Source organism: Notechis scutatus, chromosome Z (assembly GCF_049901735.1).
Source record: "Notechis scutatus isolate UNSWTSFEM ecotype Mainland chromosome Z, rNotScu1.2, whole genome shotgun sequence".
NCBI lineage: Eukaryota > Metazoa > Chordata > Lepidosauria > Squamata > Elapidae > Notechis > Notechis scutatus.
The window spans coordinates 109369921-109386506 of record NC_142025.1 but is presented as its reverse complement, the minus strand read 5'-3'; the positions used below and the strand labels follow the sequence as shown (position 1 = coordinate 109386506).

General features: G+C 34.9%; 1 long non-coding RNA gene across 1 annotated transcript in view; it reads left to right on the top strand.

The window, feature by feature from the left end:
* The first annotated feature begins 393 nt into the window (after positions 1 to 393).
* The window catches only part of LOC148129096 (uncharacterized), a 273474-nt gene continuing 257281 nt past the window's right edge, over positions 394 to 16586 (top strand). Inside the window, exon 1 of the long non-coding RNA XR_015746023.1 lies at positions 394 to 496. This is a non-coding gene — a long non-coding RNA (uncharacterized LOC148129096). The remainder of the gene's footprint in view (positions 497 to 16586) is intronic.

Sequence of the window (16586 nt, the reverse complement as noted above, 5' to 3'; positions counted from 1 at the left end):
ATAAAAGGAATGAAAGTTAAAAAGGAGGAATTTAAATTGCAAGCCTTTGCGGACGACTTGGTCTTTATTCTGGAAGACCCTCTAGAGACAGCTTTAAAATTACTGGAAAAGATAGAGACGTATGGTGAGATGGCTGGCTTGAAAATAAATAAAGACAAAACAAAGATTCTGACAAAAAATATGTTATTAAGGCAAAGAGAAGAGTTGGCAGACCTATTGAAAATTCAAGTTACGAATAAAGTTAAATACTTGGGGATATTTTTGACGTCAAGATGTACTACACTGAAAGAGAATAACTATATTAAACTTAAACAGCAGATAGCATCTGACTTGAAAAAATGGGAAAATCTACAATTATCTTTGATAGGTAGAATTTCAACAATTAAAATGAATATTTTACCCAGAATTTTATATTTGTTTCAAACAATACCAATTAGGCTTGGCAAAGACTACTTTAATGAATTAAATAAAATTGTATTGAAGTATATATGGCAAGGTAAGAAAGCGAGAATAAAACTAAAACTTTTACAGGATGCTAGAACTAGAGGAGGATTTGGCCTTCCTAATTGGGAGTTGTATTATCAAGCTGCAAACTTAATGTGGGCTAAAGAATGGATAACGTTAAGAAAGTCTAGATTACTGGCATTGGAAGGACATGACTTATTATTGGGTTGGCATGCTTTTTTATGGTATAAGGGAACTAAATCGCAGGGTTATTTCAGAAGGCACTATATACGGGAATCGTTATGGTTGAATTGGGAGAAAATTAAGAAACAATGTTATTTGAAAATACCAGTTTGGTTATCAACTATCGAAGCTTTTTCCTATCCCATAATTTATAAGAAGGAACAAACAGTTAGATATGGGGAAATACTGGATGAAAAGGGTGAACTTAAAACGATGCAAAAGTTAGAAGAACAAGATATAAAGATGAATTGGTTTTCATATGCGCAAATACACTCAAGGTATCTTAAAGATTCTAAAACAGAAGGATTTTATGATAAATTGACTGATTTAGATAGGATTTTGACAGGTTCTGATGAAAAAGTGATTAAAAAACTATATAGTTATTTGTTGGAAATTAAATTAGAGGAAGAACAAGTCAAAGAAACAATGATTGTTTGGGGGAAGAACTTTGGATATGGGATTGATTTAGAGAAATGGCAAAAATTGTGGTGTCAAAATTATAAAATAACAATGTCAGTAGCATATAAAGAAAATTTGTATAAGATGTTTTACAGGTGGCATTTTCCCCCGACAAGAATAGCAAGAATGTTCAAGAACAAATCTGAAAAGTGCTGGAAATGTCATCAGATCCCTGGCTCATATTACCATATGTGGTGGACTTGTGAGGAGGCCAGGAAATACTGGACTAGAATTCGCATATGGTTGGAAGAAATGACAAAAGAACATATAGATTTGAAACCAGAGATTTTTCTATTGGGAATCTTACCTGATATATTTAATAAAAACTTAAAGTATTTGATTGTAAATGTGTTAACAGCAGCTAGGATTGTATTTGCTAAAAATTGGAAGAGTGAGAAAATACCATTAGAGGAAGAAATTATTAAGAAAATACTGGAATGTGCTGAAATGAGTAGATTGACATTTGAAATTAGAGAACAAGAAGATAAACAATTTTATGAAGTTTGGGGTCTTTTTTATCAATGGTTAGATAATACAATATAATAATAGAATATTTAGAAACCTAGGAAATAATGAATATACATTTTTTTTGGTTTTGATAACATTTTTAGAATATTTTATTAAGATAGATTTGGTATGATTTTACGATCTGTTATAAAATAAATTAACTAAATTATAGTTATCTCGCTTAAGTATGAATTAGTAAAATTATAGTCAAATGATTGTTTAATAATGATATTAGGATATATAATTGTTGATTGATAATATGAGTTATTATGTAACATAATTATTATGATGACTATGAAATGGATGCACAAAAAGGAGTGGTAAACCAACCGATACACTGTCTGTAAATTTATGAAGAATGATGATGTTCTTATGTTATGTTTTATGTTTTACGTGTTTTTATTTGTTGTTAAAATCAATAAAACTTTTACCAAAAAAAAAAAAAAAGCTGATACAAAAATTTATATCACCAGATATAAACTGAATGCACCAATTATCACATTAAACAAGAGGAAAACATTCTACGCACAAATTCCACCTATGCTTTCTACAATTTTGTAAACAATGAACTAAAAGACTCAAGGTCCATCCCACCCCTGAAAGGACCTAGTGGAAAAGACTGCAACGATGATACCATCAAAGCCAACATCTTTAACACATTCTTTGGCTCAGTATTTGTAAACAGCAATGGATCAAGCCCAGTACTTCCTATTCGAACCACAGACAACTACAATGACCTAATACATATCGATTTTACAGAAGACATTGTTGGAAAAGCACTGCGCAATCTAAAACCATCCCTATCTATTGGACCGGATGAAATATGTGCCTACTTCTTAAAAAGCTATCCACTGCCATAGCAGAACCTCTAAGCATAATCTTTGAAAAATCTTTCAGGACCAGCTCCTTGCCTAACCTATGGTCACAAAGCATGATCATCCCCATCTTCAAAAAGGGAGACCCAAGGCTAGGTGAAAATTACAGACCAATCTCCTTATGCTGCATCACCTGTAAAGTCATGGAATCAATTATTAACCAATCCATTATCCTCCACTTAGAGACAAACAACCTACTCTCTAATAAACAATTTGGTTTCAGAAAAACACTATCCTGTAATCTGCAACAATTACACTGCAAAAACATATGAACTACACAACTCGATCAGGGCAAAGCAATAGATGCAATCTACATAGACTTCTGTAAAGCCTTTGATTCAATGGTACATGACAAACTACTCCTAGAACGAGAATCGTACGGTATCTCTGGACATCTGCATAATTGAATAGAAGCATTCCTGTCAGACAAATGGTCAAAATTGGGAGTGTCCTATCAAATTCTGTACCTGTCCACAGTGGTGTCCCCCAAGGCAGTGTTTTAGGACCAACTCTCTTCATACTCTACATAAATGACCTCTGTGATCATATTAAGAGCAACTACGCTCTCTTCGCTGATGACGAAAAGCTATTCAACACCGCAGACAATACTACTACCCTCCAAAAATATCTTGACTATGTATTAGAATGGTCAATCAAATGGCAACTTCAAATCTCAACAGATAAATGCTCTGTCTTACATATTGGCAAAAAAATCAGAAAATAAAATACAAGCTAAATAGTCAAGACCTTGTTGAGAATCCAAACTCTGTCAAGGACCTTGGAGTACTCATATCTGATGAGTACATAGTCAAAAAGGGCATTAAGAGTTGTTAATCTAATCCCACATAGCTTCTTCTTTGCTAATATCACACTACTAACTAGAGCATACAAAACATTTGCTAGACCAATGCTAGAATACAGCTCATCAGTCTGGAACCCACATTACGTATCTGATATTAACACAATTGAAAAAGTCCAGAAATATTTCACTAGCAGAGTTCTCCTCTCTTCTATTCATTGCAGAATAACTTATGCCACCAGACTTGAAACTCTAGACCTAGAAAACCTAGCACTACGCCACCTCCTGTCCGATCTAAATATAGTATATAAAATCATACATTGCAATGTCCTACCTGCAAATGAATACTTCAGCTTCAACCACAACAATATAAGGGCACACAATAGATGCAAACTCAAGGTTAACTGCACCAAACTTGACTGCAGAAAATACAACTTCAGCAACAGAGTGGTCAATGTTTCTTCCCCAAACCCCAAAAACTTTAACCTTAGACTATCTACTATTGACCTCACCACCCTCCTAAGAGGCCTATAGGGGGCGTGCATACGTGCACCAATTGTGCCTACCGTCCCTGTCCTATTGTTTCTTCTATAATCATACACACAAACTTCTACAATGCTATTACAAATCTGGGACTGGAACAACTAGTAACCAACAATACTAGACTAAACAACTGCCTCGATCTCATCTTCTGCAATAGTTTGAATTTAATTTACGGAATACAAACTAAAGAACCCCTTTCCAGTAGTGACCACAATATGATTGACTTTTGTCTCAACATACGTCCACACAAAAATCACCACAATGATGTAATCCCCAATTATAACTTCAAAAAGGCAACTATGATCTTATAGACAACAATCTCTCATCCCTTGATTGGCAATCTCTATTCACTAGATGCAATACCGTTGAAGACCATTACAACATATTTTTACTTGAAGTCAAAAGAGTCATCAAACTATATGTTCCAACAACAACTCCCAAAACAAAACAAAAAAGCAGATTACCCATATCAATAAGGAAACTTCAATCCAAAAAGAGATCACTCTGGCGGAAAAACAAATCTGGTCACGTTGCCAATTTCAAAAACCGATACAAAAATTTATGCCACCAGATAAAGACCGAATGCACCAATTATCACATTAAACAAGAGGAAAACCTTCTAAGCACCAATTCCACCCGTGCTTTTTACAATTTTGTAAACAACAAACTAAAAGACTCAAGGTCCATCCCTCCCTTGATAGGACCTGATGGTAAAGACTGCAACGACGACACCATTAAAGCCAACCCTCTTTAACACATTCTTTGGCTCAGTATTTGTAAACAGCAATGGATCATGCCCAGTATTTCCTAGCCGTACCACAGATAACAACAATGATCTAATACATATCGATTTCACAGAAGACAATGTTAAAAATCACTACGCAATCTAAAACCATCTCTATCTATTGGACCGGATGGAATATGTGCCTACTTCTTAAGAAAGCTATCCACTGCCATAGCCAAACCTCTAAGCATAATCTTTGAAAAATCTTTCAGGACCAGCTCCTTGCCTAACCTATGGTCACAAGCCACAGTCATCCCCATCTTCAAAAGGGAGACCCAAGCCTAGTTGAAAATTACAGGCCAATCTCCTTATGCTGCGTCACCTGTAAAGTCATGGAATCTATAATTAACCAATCCATCATCCTCCACTTAGAGACAAACAACCTACTCTCAATAAACAATTTGGTTTCAGAAAAAAACTATCCTCTAATCTGCAACTCTTACACTGCAAAAACATATGGACGACACAACTCGACCAAGGCAAAGCAATAGACGCAATCTACATAGACTTCTTTAAAGCCTTTGATTCAGTGGTACACGACAAACTACTCCTAAAAATAAAATCCTATAGTATCTCTGGACAACTGAATAACTGGATAGAAGCATTCCTGTCAAACAGACAACAAATGGTCAAAATCGGGAGCGTCCTATCAAATCCAGTACCTGTCAATAGTGGTGTCCCCCAGGGCAGTGTTCTAGGACCAACTCTCTTCATACTCTACATAAACGACCTCTGTGATCATATTAAGAGCAATTGCGTTCTCTTCGCTGATGATGTAAAGCTGTTCAATACCACAGACAATACTGCTACCCTACAAAAAGATCTTGACTATGTATCTGAATGGTCAAACAAATGGCAACTTCAAATCTCAACAAATAAATGCTCTGTCCTACATATTGGCAAAAAAAATCAGAAAATAAAATACAAGCTGAATAGCCAAGATCTTGTTGATGACCCAAGCTCTGTAAAGGACCTTGGAATACTCACCTCTAATGATCTAAGTGCTAGAGCCCACTGCAACTACATAGCCAAAAAGGCATTAAGAGTTGTTAACCTAATCCTACGTAGCTTTTTCTCTGGTAATATCACACTACTAACCAGAGCATACAAAACATTTGCTAGACCAATACTCGAATACAGTTCATCAGTCTGGAACCCTCATTACGTATCTGATATTAACACAATTGAGAAAGTCCAGAAATATTTCACAAGAAGAGTTCTCCACTCTTCTACTCGTTGTAGAATACCTTATGCCACCAGACTTGAAATTCTAGAACTAGAAAACCTTGAATTACGCCGTCTTCGGTCTGACTTAAGCATGGTATATAAAATCATACATTGCAATGTCCTACCTGTCAATGAATACTTCAGCTTCAACCATAACAACACAAGAGCACACAATAGATACAAACTCAAAGTTAACCGCACCAAACTTGATTGCAGGAAATACGACTTCAGCAATAGAGTGGTCAATGTCTGGAATACTCTACCCGAATCTGTAGTCTCTTCCCCAAACCCCAAAAACTTTAACCTTAGACTGTCTACTATTGACCTCACCCCTTTCCTAAGAGGTCTGTAGGGGGCGTGCATAAGCGCACCAACGTGCCTACCGTCCCTGTCCTATTGTTTCTCTTATTCTTTTATTTTTCTTATATGTACCCATTTCATGTATTCACAACTATGTATACACTTATACTTATTATCTTGTAAACAATTGGCAAATCAAATAAATAAATAAATAAATAAATAAGTATCTATCTCAAATATTCAAAACTATGTTTATTCTTATACCTGTATCTTGTAAGCGATTGACAAATAAAATAAATAAAAAATAAAACATCTGGTAGAAGAGATAGAAAAATGGTTATAGTAAAGAACTGTGGAAAGAAAAGAGAGAAGGGAAAAAAAGCATCTTGAGCCTGTGTCAAATACCCACCATGACCATTCCCACCTGGCCATGCCCACTCCCAGGTTCACATCCACACACCACCCCATTAATTACACTTTAACTAAACTAAAAATAAATGAAATACAACTTCAATTGTGTTCCTGGTTTCAGCAATCTTTCCAAGGTTAACTTGTCTGTTTTATGGCAGGACTGACTATTAACACTCTAGTTCTTATTCATTGGCTGTAAAACAGAATAAAATAAAAAAATAATGACCTCTTTTTGTTTATTTGGGGATAGGTACCACCTCTCTCATTATGTAATGAGCCATGTTCTCTTGGAAAAAGAAAGAACAAGATCAAAGGGGGAAAATTTTGCTGCTATGCTTGTGCTCAGTGTCCAGAAAAAATGATATCCAGACAAATAGGTAAGATTTATAGCAGCCCAATGGACTTATGCCTGAAAGTTCATTTCTGTAGCCTGTATCCCAGTTAAGATTAAATTAAGGTTAAAGAATCGGAAAGAATATAGTGGACTGTGTTGATATAAATGATGATGGCTTGTAAAGATTAATAAATGCAAACAGAAATATACATTACTTCCCACAGCATTGAAAAAAGCGGAGATGGTTAAATCCAATGATTTATTTAAAGAAAAGAACATATTTCATTTTGTTTCTGCTTGGAGAATGCTTATCCTTGTGATGGAAAAAACTTTGATTTTGGTTTTGCTGATTAAATAACTTTAATGTTATAGAAAGGGCTAGCGTATACTACTAGAAGAGTAAAAAGCTGAGGCAATAATTTTATTGTCTTCTGCTATGCTAAAAAGAGACAGAAGTCTACTCTTTTTTATCCTTTTCTTCCTCTACCCAAAATTATCTTTTTCCCTTTTTTCTCTCTCCTAGTATCTCCTTGTTGTTATTTTCCTTTGTCTTTTATATTCCAATCAACTAATAAAACATTTCAAACCCCAAGAGTTACATATTTTTTAGAAAACACATTTGGAAGGAAATACAGAAAAGCAATCCTGAGGTCCAAAAGATTGGCGATTCCTGTTATAAGGGCTGTTTCTGCCATTTATATGTATTGAGGGAATTTCATACATTGGAAGTGAATGCAGCCATTTTACTAACACAATATGTGAAATATTAGGAGCTTAAAATTAGTCTCTTTGTATGTTTGTGTGTGTGAGAGGGAAATTGATTGATTGATTTCTCGATCGATTGATTAATTGAACATATAAATGGCCACAAATTTCATATACATAACTCTGGGCAATAGGTCACTGAGCCACATTACAGAGCTCAATTTCTCAACCTCCAAAAGTAAGTGAAAAAAGTTTCCTGTGTCAGCCTTGGAAGCCATATTTTATTTGGAAGCTTCGAGGCTGCCATATTTAATGCCTGGGAATTTGAGAGGGAGGATGTCATAGAGAGGCAGAAATTTAGACTCAACAAAATTCTTTCACAGAAAGTCAAGGCCAAGTGACCCTGCACCTGTAGAGGAGAGTTTAGAGGAAGGTCTTCAGTTGGGATGATGTTTGATTGGATTATGTGATGGACTGGTGGGTGCAGGGGAATGATCTTTGATTTTCTTTTGGGAAGGGATAACCCAGAACTCTCAGATTTAGGTTTTCCCAAATATGCCAATATGACAACTCTAATAAAATGGAACTTTGAGAAAATGACTGTGTCAGAGTTTATTGGTTTGGAGTTTGTTAGTTGGAACACTAACATCCTCTGGCATTTCACAAACATTATCCATCTTCACCATTCTTACAAGCAAAGTTATCAGCTCTCCAGTTATAGCAAACACTATGATTACATTATCCTGTGGCTTTCAAGATGGCTCTCAGGAAATAGCAGAGACAAATCAAAGAATAGATAAAAACCTTCCATATATCATTCCCAACTGAGGGTCATTCCTCAAACCTGGTTGAAGTTTTCATAGGGGCAACAAGATAACAGGTATCCTACATTGGGTTCCCATGATTTTGTGACTTATTTCCTGCTCATAGCACAAATATATAGTAGATTCTCTGCTAATGTTTACCAGACTATTGATTGTTTTCAGAGCTGACATTCTCCATTATCCCACCTCTGTGAAAATACCAGCACAACTATCTTGGAGGGTATGTATATGACCATAAAACTCAAAGCTATAGTACTAGGAGAAAATATTGTGTTGCCCAACATCTTCCTGTGATTCCTAAAAAACAACTACTGAAATAGATAAATAGACTAAAAACCAGGCATTCAGATCAAGAGCATCCATAATTAAGTGGCTGAAGAAAATGGATCACATCAATTATTGAGGCATGACAGATTCTTAAGACAGATCTCAACATAGCTAGATGTTATTATAGTATAAATGTATTTACAATAGCCTCAGACTTCTGGCAACAGCAAGATAGGATAGACCAAATGAAAAGGAATGTTGGGTGTTATTACCATATTATTGCTTCCAGAATTGTACATGAACGTACAGCCTCTTAAGTGCACTGGAGATGAAGCCATTCAAATTCCACAGGAGTGGTACCAAGAAGGAGAATTTCTCATTGGTGGATTGATGTCCCATGTTCACTACATATTCCCTGAAATTATTTTCAATAGACATCCATCTGAGGAATCAGTTAACATCCCTTTGTAAGAAATCACTCTCTCACACCTGATTTTAATCTAATCCTTTTCTCTTCTTTCCATCTCTATAAATCAGAAAGATTATATCATTGTGTGCTAAAGAATATAAATGTATGATGGGCAAATCTTTTAAAAAGGCTTGATAAATAGAAATGTTTTGTTAATTCAGCATCCTATTTGCTAACATAACCAAAAGACAATTGATCAGATACTTTTTTTTATTTATTTTTATTTTTGTCAATTGCTTACAAGATAATAGGTATAAGTAAAAACATAGTTATGAATATATGGATACATATAAGAAAAATAAAAAATAAAAATAAAAGAAACAATAGGACAGGGAAGGTAGGCACGTTGATGCGCTTATGCATATCCCCTACAGACCTCTTAGGAAAGGGGTGAGGTCCATAGTAGACAGTCTAAGGTTAAAGTTTTTGGGGTTTGGGGAAGAAACCACAGTGTCAGGTAGAGTATTCCAGACATTGACCACTCTGTTGCTGAAGTCGTATTTCCTGCAATTAAATTTGGTACGGTTAACCTTGAGTTTGTATCTACTGTTTGCTCTTGTGTTGTTATGGTTGAAGCTGAAGTATTCATTGACAGGTAGGACATTGCAATGTATGATTTTATATACCATACTTAGATCGGACCAAATTGGAATTGGAATCTCTTACCTGTTGGAGAAAAAAAATACTAATACGCCATAACATAAATGTTTCTATATTATTTTAAATATGTCTTCTTCTATACTCATCCTTTTCTTAAACCATTACAACCAGCAATGCATTGACTGGGAATTAAAAAATAATTTTCAAAACTTTGGGAAGACATTAATACAATGTATCTATTTTTAATGTATTTATTTCATCATTGTTCTCAATCTTTTCTTCACCACAGACCTCCTTTAAATGCCTTTTGTGACCATGGACCATGGCCATTGATCCCTAAGACTTAACTCAAGATTTAAATTATAAATCTATATATACAGGTTGACAAACACTGGATTAGATATTTGAGGTCCACTTGTCCTATTTCAAAAAAGTCACAGAGCAGTTTATGATCTTTGAAAGAGCAAGCCAAAGCTCAAACACAAAAGTTCACAGTAATAGTAGAAATGTGGGTTTTTCTTCCCCTCATAGAGGAGAAATGATGGAAGGAAACATGAATTTCTAAGTATATGGCTATGTCCTTCAGCTTTACTTTCCTAATTACTGAGATCTCCCCCCTGAAATATTTACCCATAAATTAGTTTCACTCAACTCAGGTTCTCATGGAAAAATCAACCCATTTCCTATTCAGTAACCTCTTCATAGCTTTGTGGCACTTTTTCTGGAGAATTTAATGTCACTGCTATCCAATGTTTTATCTCATTTTCAAAGAACAAAATGTTTAGTTTTTACCTCGTTCAATCCCCTTGATTGGATTTTGAGGAGCTACTTATTGTAATAAGGTGACAATAGATTAAACAAAAGTTTACAGAGGACTAAAATTTGCATGAAGTATTATGATGAAAATAATCTCTCTTTTCTAAGGACAGGAAAAATAAGAATTCTTCTGTAGAGCTCTTTTACGTAATAACTATTGTGATATTTCAGAAATCAAGTCCTTCTGTAAAGTCTTTCATACTTCCTCCTATTAATCTGAGATAGCTCAATACTTTGTACTCAGCTAGGTAGAAGACCCTTGTTGAGGTAATTCCCCGTTAGAAGAATGAGCGCATACAGGGAGACGTATTTGAGAGTAGTGCTGGAATAATACACACAGAGCACACAGATACACTGTACAGTAAATGTAGGTTTTTACTTCCAGAAACATTAAGCAAAGTCCAAAATAAGCAATCCAAAGTCATTCACAGGTAAAATCAGTCAGTTTTCATCCAGGGATAATTCTAATATCAAATTCCAGTGTGAAAAAACAGTTCAGTATCAGACTTACATTAAATCCAGTAATATCAGTCAATTAGAAGAAATGGAGCAACGGCAATACTTTCCAACAGAAGGAAACAGAGATACTCACTCAGACACACTCTCTTCTGAGACTAAGACTAAAAACAATCCAGGTTTCTGGCTCCATCTTATGGCAGTTTGAAAAACCACAGCCAATTGCAGCTTTGCATTCCCTTAAAGATATAGTACTAAAATGTTTATCCTGGTTTATATATATTTCTCACCCAAATAGATGTTAGGTGACTCATATTCCTAACAACCCTTCCTTTAACTTGCATGGTTTATCACAGTTTAAGTAATTGTGAAGTGTGCAATTAAATATTTTATATAAAGATATCAAACTTAAATGTTAAGAAACAAATTGTGAAAATTCCACAATATTTCCAAAGCATCTGAAGGCAGAAAAAGAAGCAATGGATGGAAAGTCATCAAGGACAGAACCAAACTACAACTAAGGAGAAATTTCCTGACAGCTAGAACAATTAGTCACTGGGACAACTTTCCTCCAGTTATAGGAGCTTTAACATTGGAAGATTTTAAGAAGAGATTAAACAATCATTTGTCTGAAATGATATAGATTTCCTGCTTGACAGGGAGTTGGAATAGAAGACCTCCAAGATGTTTCCACTCTGTTATTCTGTTCTTTTTTGTTCTGTTCTAGTGGCATAATGCGTAGCATAATTCTCTTTTGAAACAAGTCTCTTTATTTGCAGTGTGGTGACCAAGTTCTACCAGCACATCTTGGCTTTAGTGTTTGCTGTGAAAGAGATCAACAAAGATCCACATGTCTTACCCAATGTCACTCTTGGATTCCACATCTATGACAGCTACTCTGATTCGCAAATGACCTATCGTACCACTCTGGACCTGCTTTTTAAGTTTCATAAAATTGTCCCCAACTATATTTGTGGGACTGAAAAGAAAGTTATGGGAATCATTGGAGGGATGAGCCCTGAAACATCCATACGCATGGCAGAAATTTTGCAGCTTTTCAAGATCCCACAGGTTGGGTCCATAGATTAGGATGGGTGAAATTGTGGAATTACTATTATCACACAGATTATAATCTTTTCATTTTTCCATCAAGGAACATGGTTTATCAGATGTAGAATTTGACCAAAAAAAACACACCACACCACAATATAAGGTGTAGAATTTGACTAATCTAGGTTTCACTTCAATATATGGCTGCTTTCCAAAGTTGTAAGATGAATCCACACTTAAAGAATTTTAGAGCATATTTGAATTTTCATGATTATGGAATTACTACCACCACACGGTTTATCAACTCTTGATTTTCCCATCACAAAGCAATTTCATGGTTTATCAGTCAAAAGATGTAGATATAGATGTACAGGGTTTGATTAAGTTTCATTTGAGTATATGGCTCCTTTCATAACTTGTAAAATGAATCCACATTTAGAGAATTTAGAGCATATTTGTTTGAATCTTCATGATTATTCTGGCTACCACTAACTGACTCACAATTGTCAGGAAATTGGTTCTCTCCCTTATCAGTTTCCACCATTGCTTCTTGTCTTGCCCTCAGGTGCTTTGGAGCATGGGTCGCCAACCTTTTGGACCTCAGGGACCATCAAACACATAATTTTAAATTCCAGGGACCACTAACCGGCTCTGTGGGCATGGCCTAATTTGTGGGTGTGGCTTGGTGGTCATGTGACTAGCTGGGCATGGCTTGTATGTAAATATTATAAACATTTATATAAATATTGATTTTTTATTTAAAAAAGAGTAACTTTTACCCAAAATCAGGCAAAGCAGGCAGGCAGATTGAGTTGCTCACAGAATCACAGATACATTTAGAGATCTATCTATCTGCCATTGGCTAGCTCAGTCTGTCACATAAAATTTGCTAGCAAGCAAACTCACAGAGTTAACTCACAACACACCATGTATGTAAATATTGAATTTTTTATAAAAAAAAGAGCAACTTTTATCCAAAATCAGGCAAAGCAGGCAGGCAGATTGAGTTGCTCACAGAATCATTCAGTGATCTATCTATCTGCCATCAGCTACCTGAGTTTGTCACAAAATTTGCTTTCCATGAGTCTGCAATGAGTAATAGAATCTTCAGTCCTAAAGAAGGTTCGGCTATGCTTAAAGCAGAGCCGAACATCTAAAGACTAGCTAGAAAGCAAGATCTCCAACCATTTCCTGCTTCCTAGCTAATCTAAATCTCCCGGCATAGCAGAACAGCTGGTGATCGAGGGAGTGAGGAGTGAGCAGGTGAGGAGGATTCCTGCAGGCCATGTGGGTGGTGCAACATTGTGTTCCTGCACAGCCTAGATCAATTGCTTTGGAGGGGTGCTCGAGGGGTGACATTTCTCTGTGGCCCACCAAAATTTTGTCATGGCTTCCTATCCCACTTTTCTTTCTTTTAGATTTCCTATGGCTCATTTCAATTGGTAGTGACAGATGAATCACGTTTTCCCCCTTTTTATCGAATGGCCCCCAATGAAGATCTCCAATATGAAGGTTTAGTCCAGCTCCTCCTGTGCTTTGGATTGAAATGGGTAGGATTTGTCATTACAGATGACAATCATGGAGAACACTTCATCCAAATTATGGAACCCATGCTCTCACAAAACAAAATCTGTTCTGAATTCACTGAAAGAATTGACCAAAATTTCCATTTTTATGAACCATCTGACATGGTGGAGTGAATTGTGAGTCATGTTACTAAGTATTATACTAAGTATAATATTAGAAAGCAACAGAAGAGGGGATTACAGACGAGAGAGTTAGAAATAGAGAGACGAGGGGGTAAAAAGGGGAGGGAGAAGAAGAGGGGGAAGAAGGGAAGGAAAAGAAGTTGTAAAAGACAGAAACAAGAAATGGAGAAACAGGGAAAAGATATAAGGATTGTAACCATAAGTTTGTTTAGAGATAATGGGTGAAAATTTAATTGTAAAAGGGATTCTGCAAAGGTACATAAGATAGCTTTGTTATATTACAAATAGAAATAACTTTAGAAAATACTATGATGGATAAAATATTTATTGTAATGCAGTGGGATGTTTGTTAATAAATAAATGAATTAAAATGATTGAGAGAATTAAAAGGGAACATTTTTAATTATTAGTAAAGATTTATAAAAATATAAGTGACAAATATGGGAAAAAAAGAATTAACTATGGAAAGTTTATAAGTGTTCCCAAGGAAGTATAATATTCAATTGAAAAGAAATGTTAAAGATGTTAATGCATATTAATGCATATTAATGATAGAATTTTATTGAAATGGAATGTGATATATATATATATATATATATATATATATATATATATATATATATATATATATATATATATATATATATATGGTGTTCGGCTTGGTTCGGGTATTTTCCCACGTCATTGTAGTTGTTCTTTTAAAGTTGTAGCAACGTTTCAGCAGAATCTCATCTGCCATCATCAGGCTTCTGTATAGTGTTAGTCTGTGAGTCAGACTTTTACAGTGGTTTCAGATTTAAATTTGGGGCAGCCTATTGCTGTGCCAGAATGGTTTTTTCTTCATCCTGATTTGTTGGGAGTCTTGGTCTGTATTTATTGGTCTCAGAGTTTGCTGTGTTCTGCTTTTTTTGCTGTGTTTTGCTGTGTTCTGCACTCACAAACAAAAAAATCTCCACACCACAAGCCAGGCAAACACCTGGGCACAAACAGATCCCCCTGATATCTCCAGCTCAAACACACCCCAACCAGGCACCCAGATGAAACCCAGCTTCCTAACTAATGATAGCCGTCCATTTACCCGAAGCCAAGCTGCACTAAAGGCCTCCAATAAAGTAACACAATGCTGCCAGCCAATCAAGATACAAAAAGAGCCAAAAAACAGACAGAAGATATTAGAGACACCAATCAAGCAGAACACAGCAAACTCCGAGACCAATAAACACAGACCAAGACTCCCAACCAATCAGGATGAAGAAAAACCATTCTGGCACAGCAATAGGCTGCCCCAAATTTAAATCTGAAACCACTGTAAAAGTCTGACTCACAGACTAACACTATACAGAAGCCTGATGATATATATGTGTGGATCTTTGGTTATTCGGGTTTTCTCCCGCGTAAGATTGGAAGTATCTAGGCGGGAGAAAACCTGAATAACCAAAGATCCACATACAAATACCCGCGAGAACCTCAGAATATATATATATATATATATATATATATATATATATATATATATATATATATATGTATGTATGTATGTATGTATGTATGTATGTATGTATGTATGTATATATGTATATATGTATATATGTATATATGTATATATGTATATATGTATATATGTATATATGTATATATGTATATATGTATATATGTATATGTATATATATATTGTCTATTTTAAGAATGTACCAAGCAGAATTCGATTGGAAGTTATGTATTATATTGAATGCTATAATCTTAAAGCTATACATTGAAGCTTAAATAAGAGCTTGAATGGATAAAATTAAAGGATATAAAGGTGTCATACTCTAATTGGTAACTGCAGGGAAAAATTTGTTTAATAAGAAAAGATAATGTGAAATTGTAACAGGACAGACAAAAGTATAAATATAATGATTTGAATTGAGATAATCAAAACAAAGTTGAGAAAATTAGAATGGGAAAAACTATGTAGAAAATATAAAATGGTAATAAGATATGGAATAGAATATAAAAATGAGCATGAAATTGAGTTTTGTGTCTGTATGAAGAAGTGATAACCTGGGACCATGCTATTTTCAAAAAAGATGTTTTATTTGTATTTTGTTTTTGTGAAAACCCAAATAAAATTTTCAAAAAAAAAAAGAAGAAGAAACCAAAGCTGGAAAAATAATCAGTTATACTTTATATGTAACAGGCTTCACCTAAACTAGGATTCTTTGGTCCAATAATACCAGCAAAAACAACCTCTAATGGTTCACTGGTTTTGAATCCATTTATCCTATTTGCAGGAATTACCTTGCTTTTTTCTTGATTGCAAGCATTGCAATTTAAATACTTTGTACAAGGTTTTAATTTTATACCATTAGATAACTCAACAGTTTTCTTTAGCATTTTGAAAGTTATATGTCCCATATGTCTATGGAGCAGATGAATACATTCATCATGAGGCTTTTTATTCTCATAAACTGAGTTAGCATTGATTAATGGATTATCATGTATAATAAACAAACCATTATCCAATCTTGCAGTAATGCTTTTACCCTGTTTTTCAATTAAACATTTATCTCCCTGAAAGGTTACAACAAATCCTGCTTTTACCATTGCTCCTACAGATAGCAAGTTAAATATCAGTCTAGGTACATTAATTAGGTACGTTCATTAATACATGAACAATATGCAGTACCTTGTCCAGATGCTCTCAATTTCCATCCATTAGCTAATGATACATGCTGTTTACTCTTTGTTATGTTAACAAACCCCTCTTTACTTTTAGTTATAC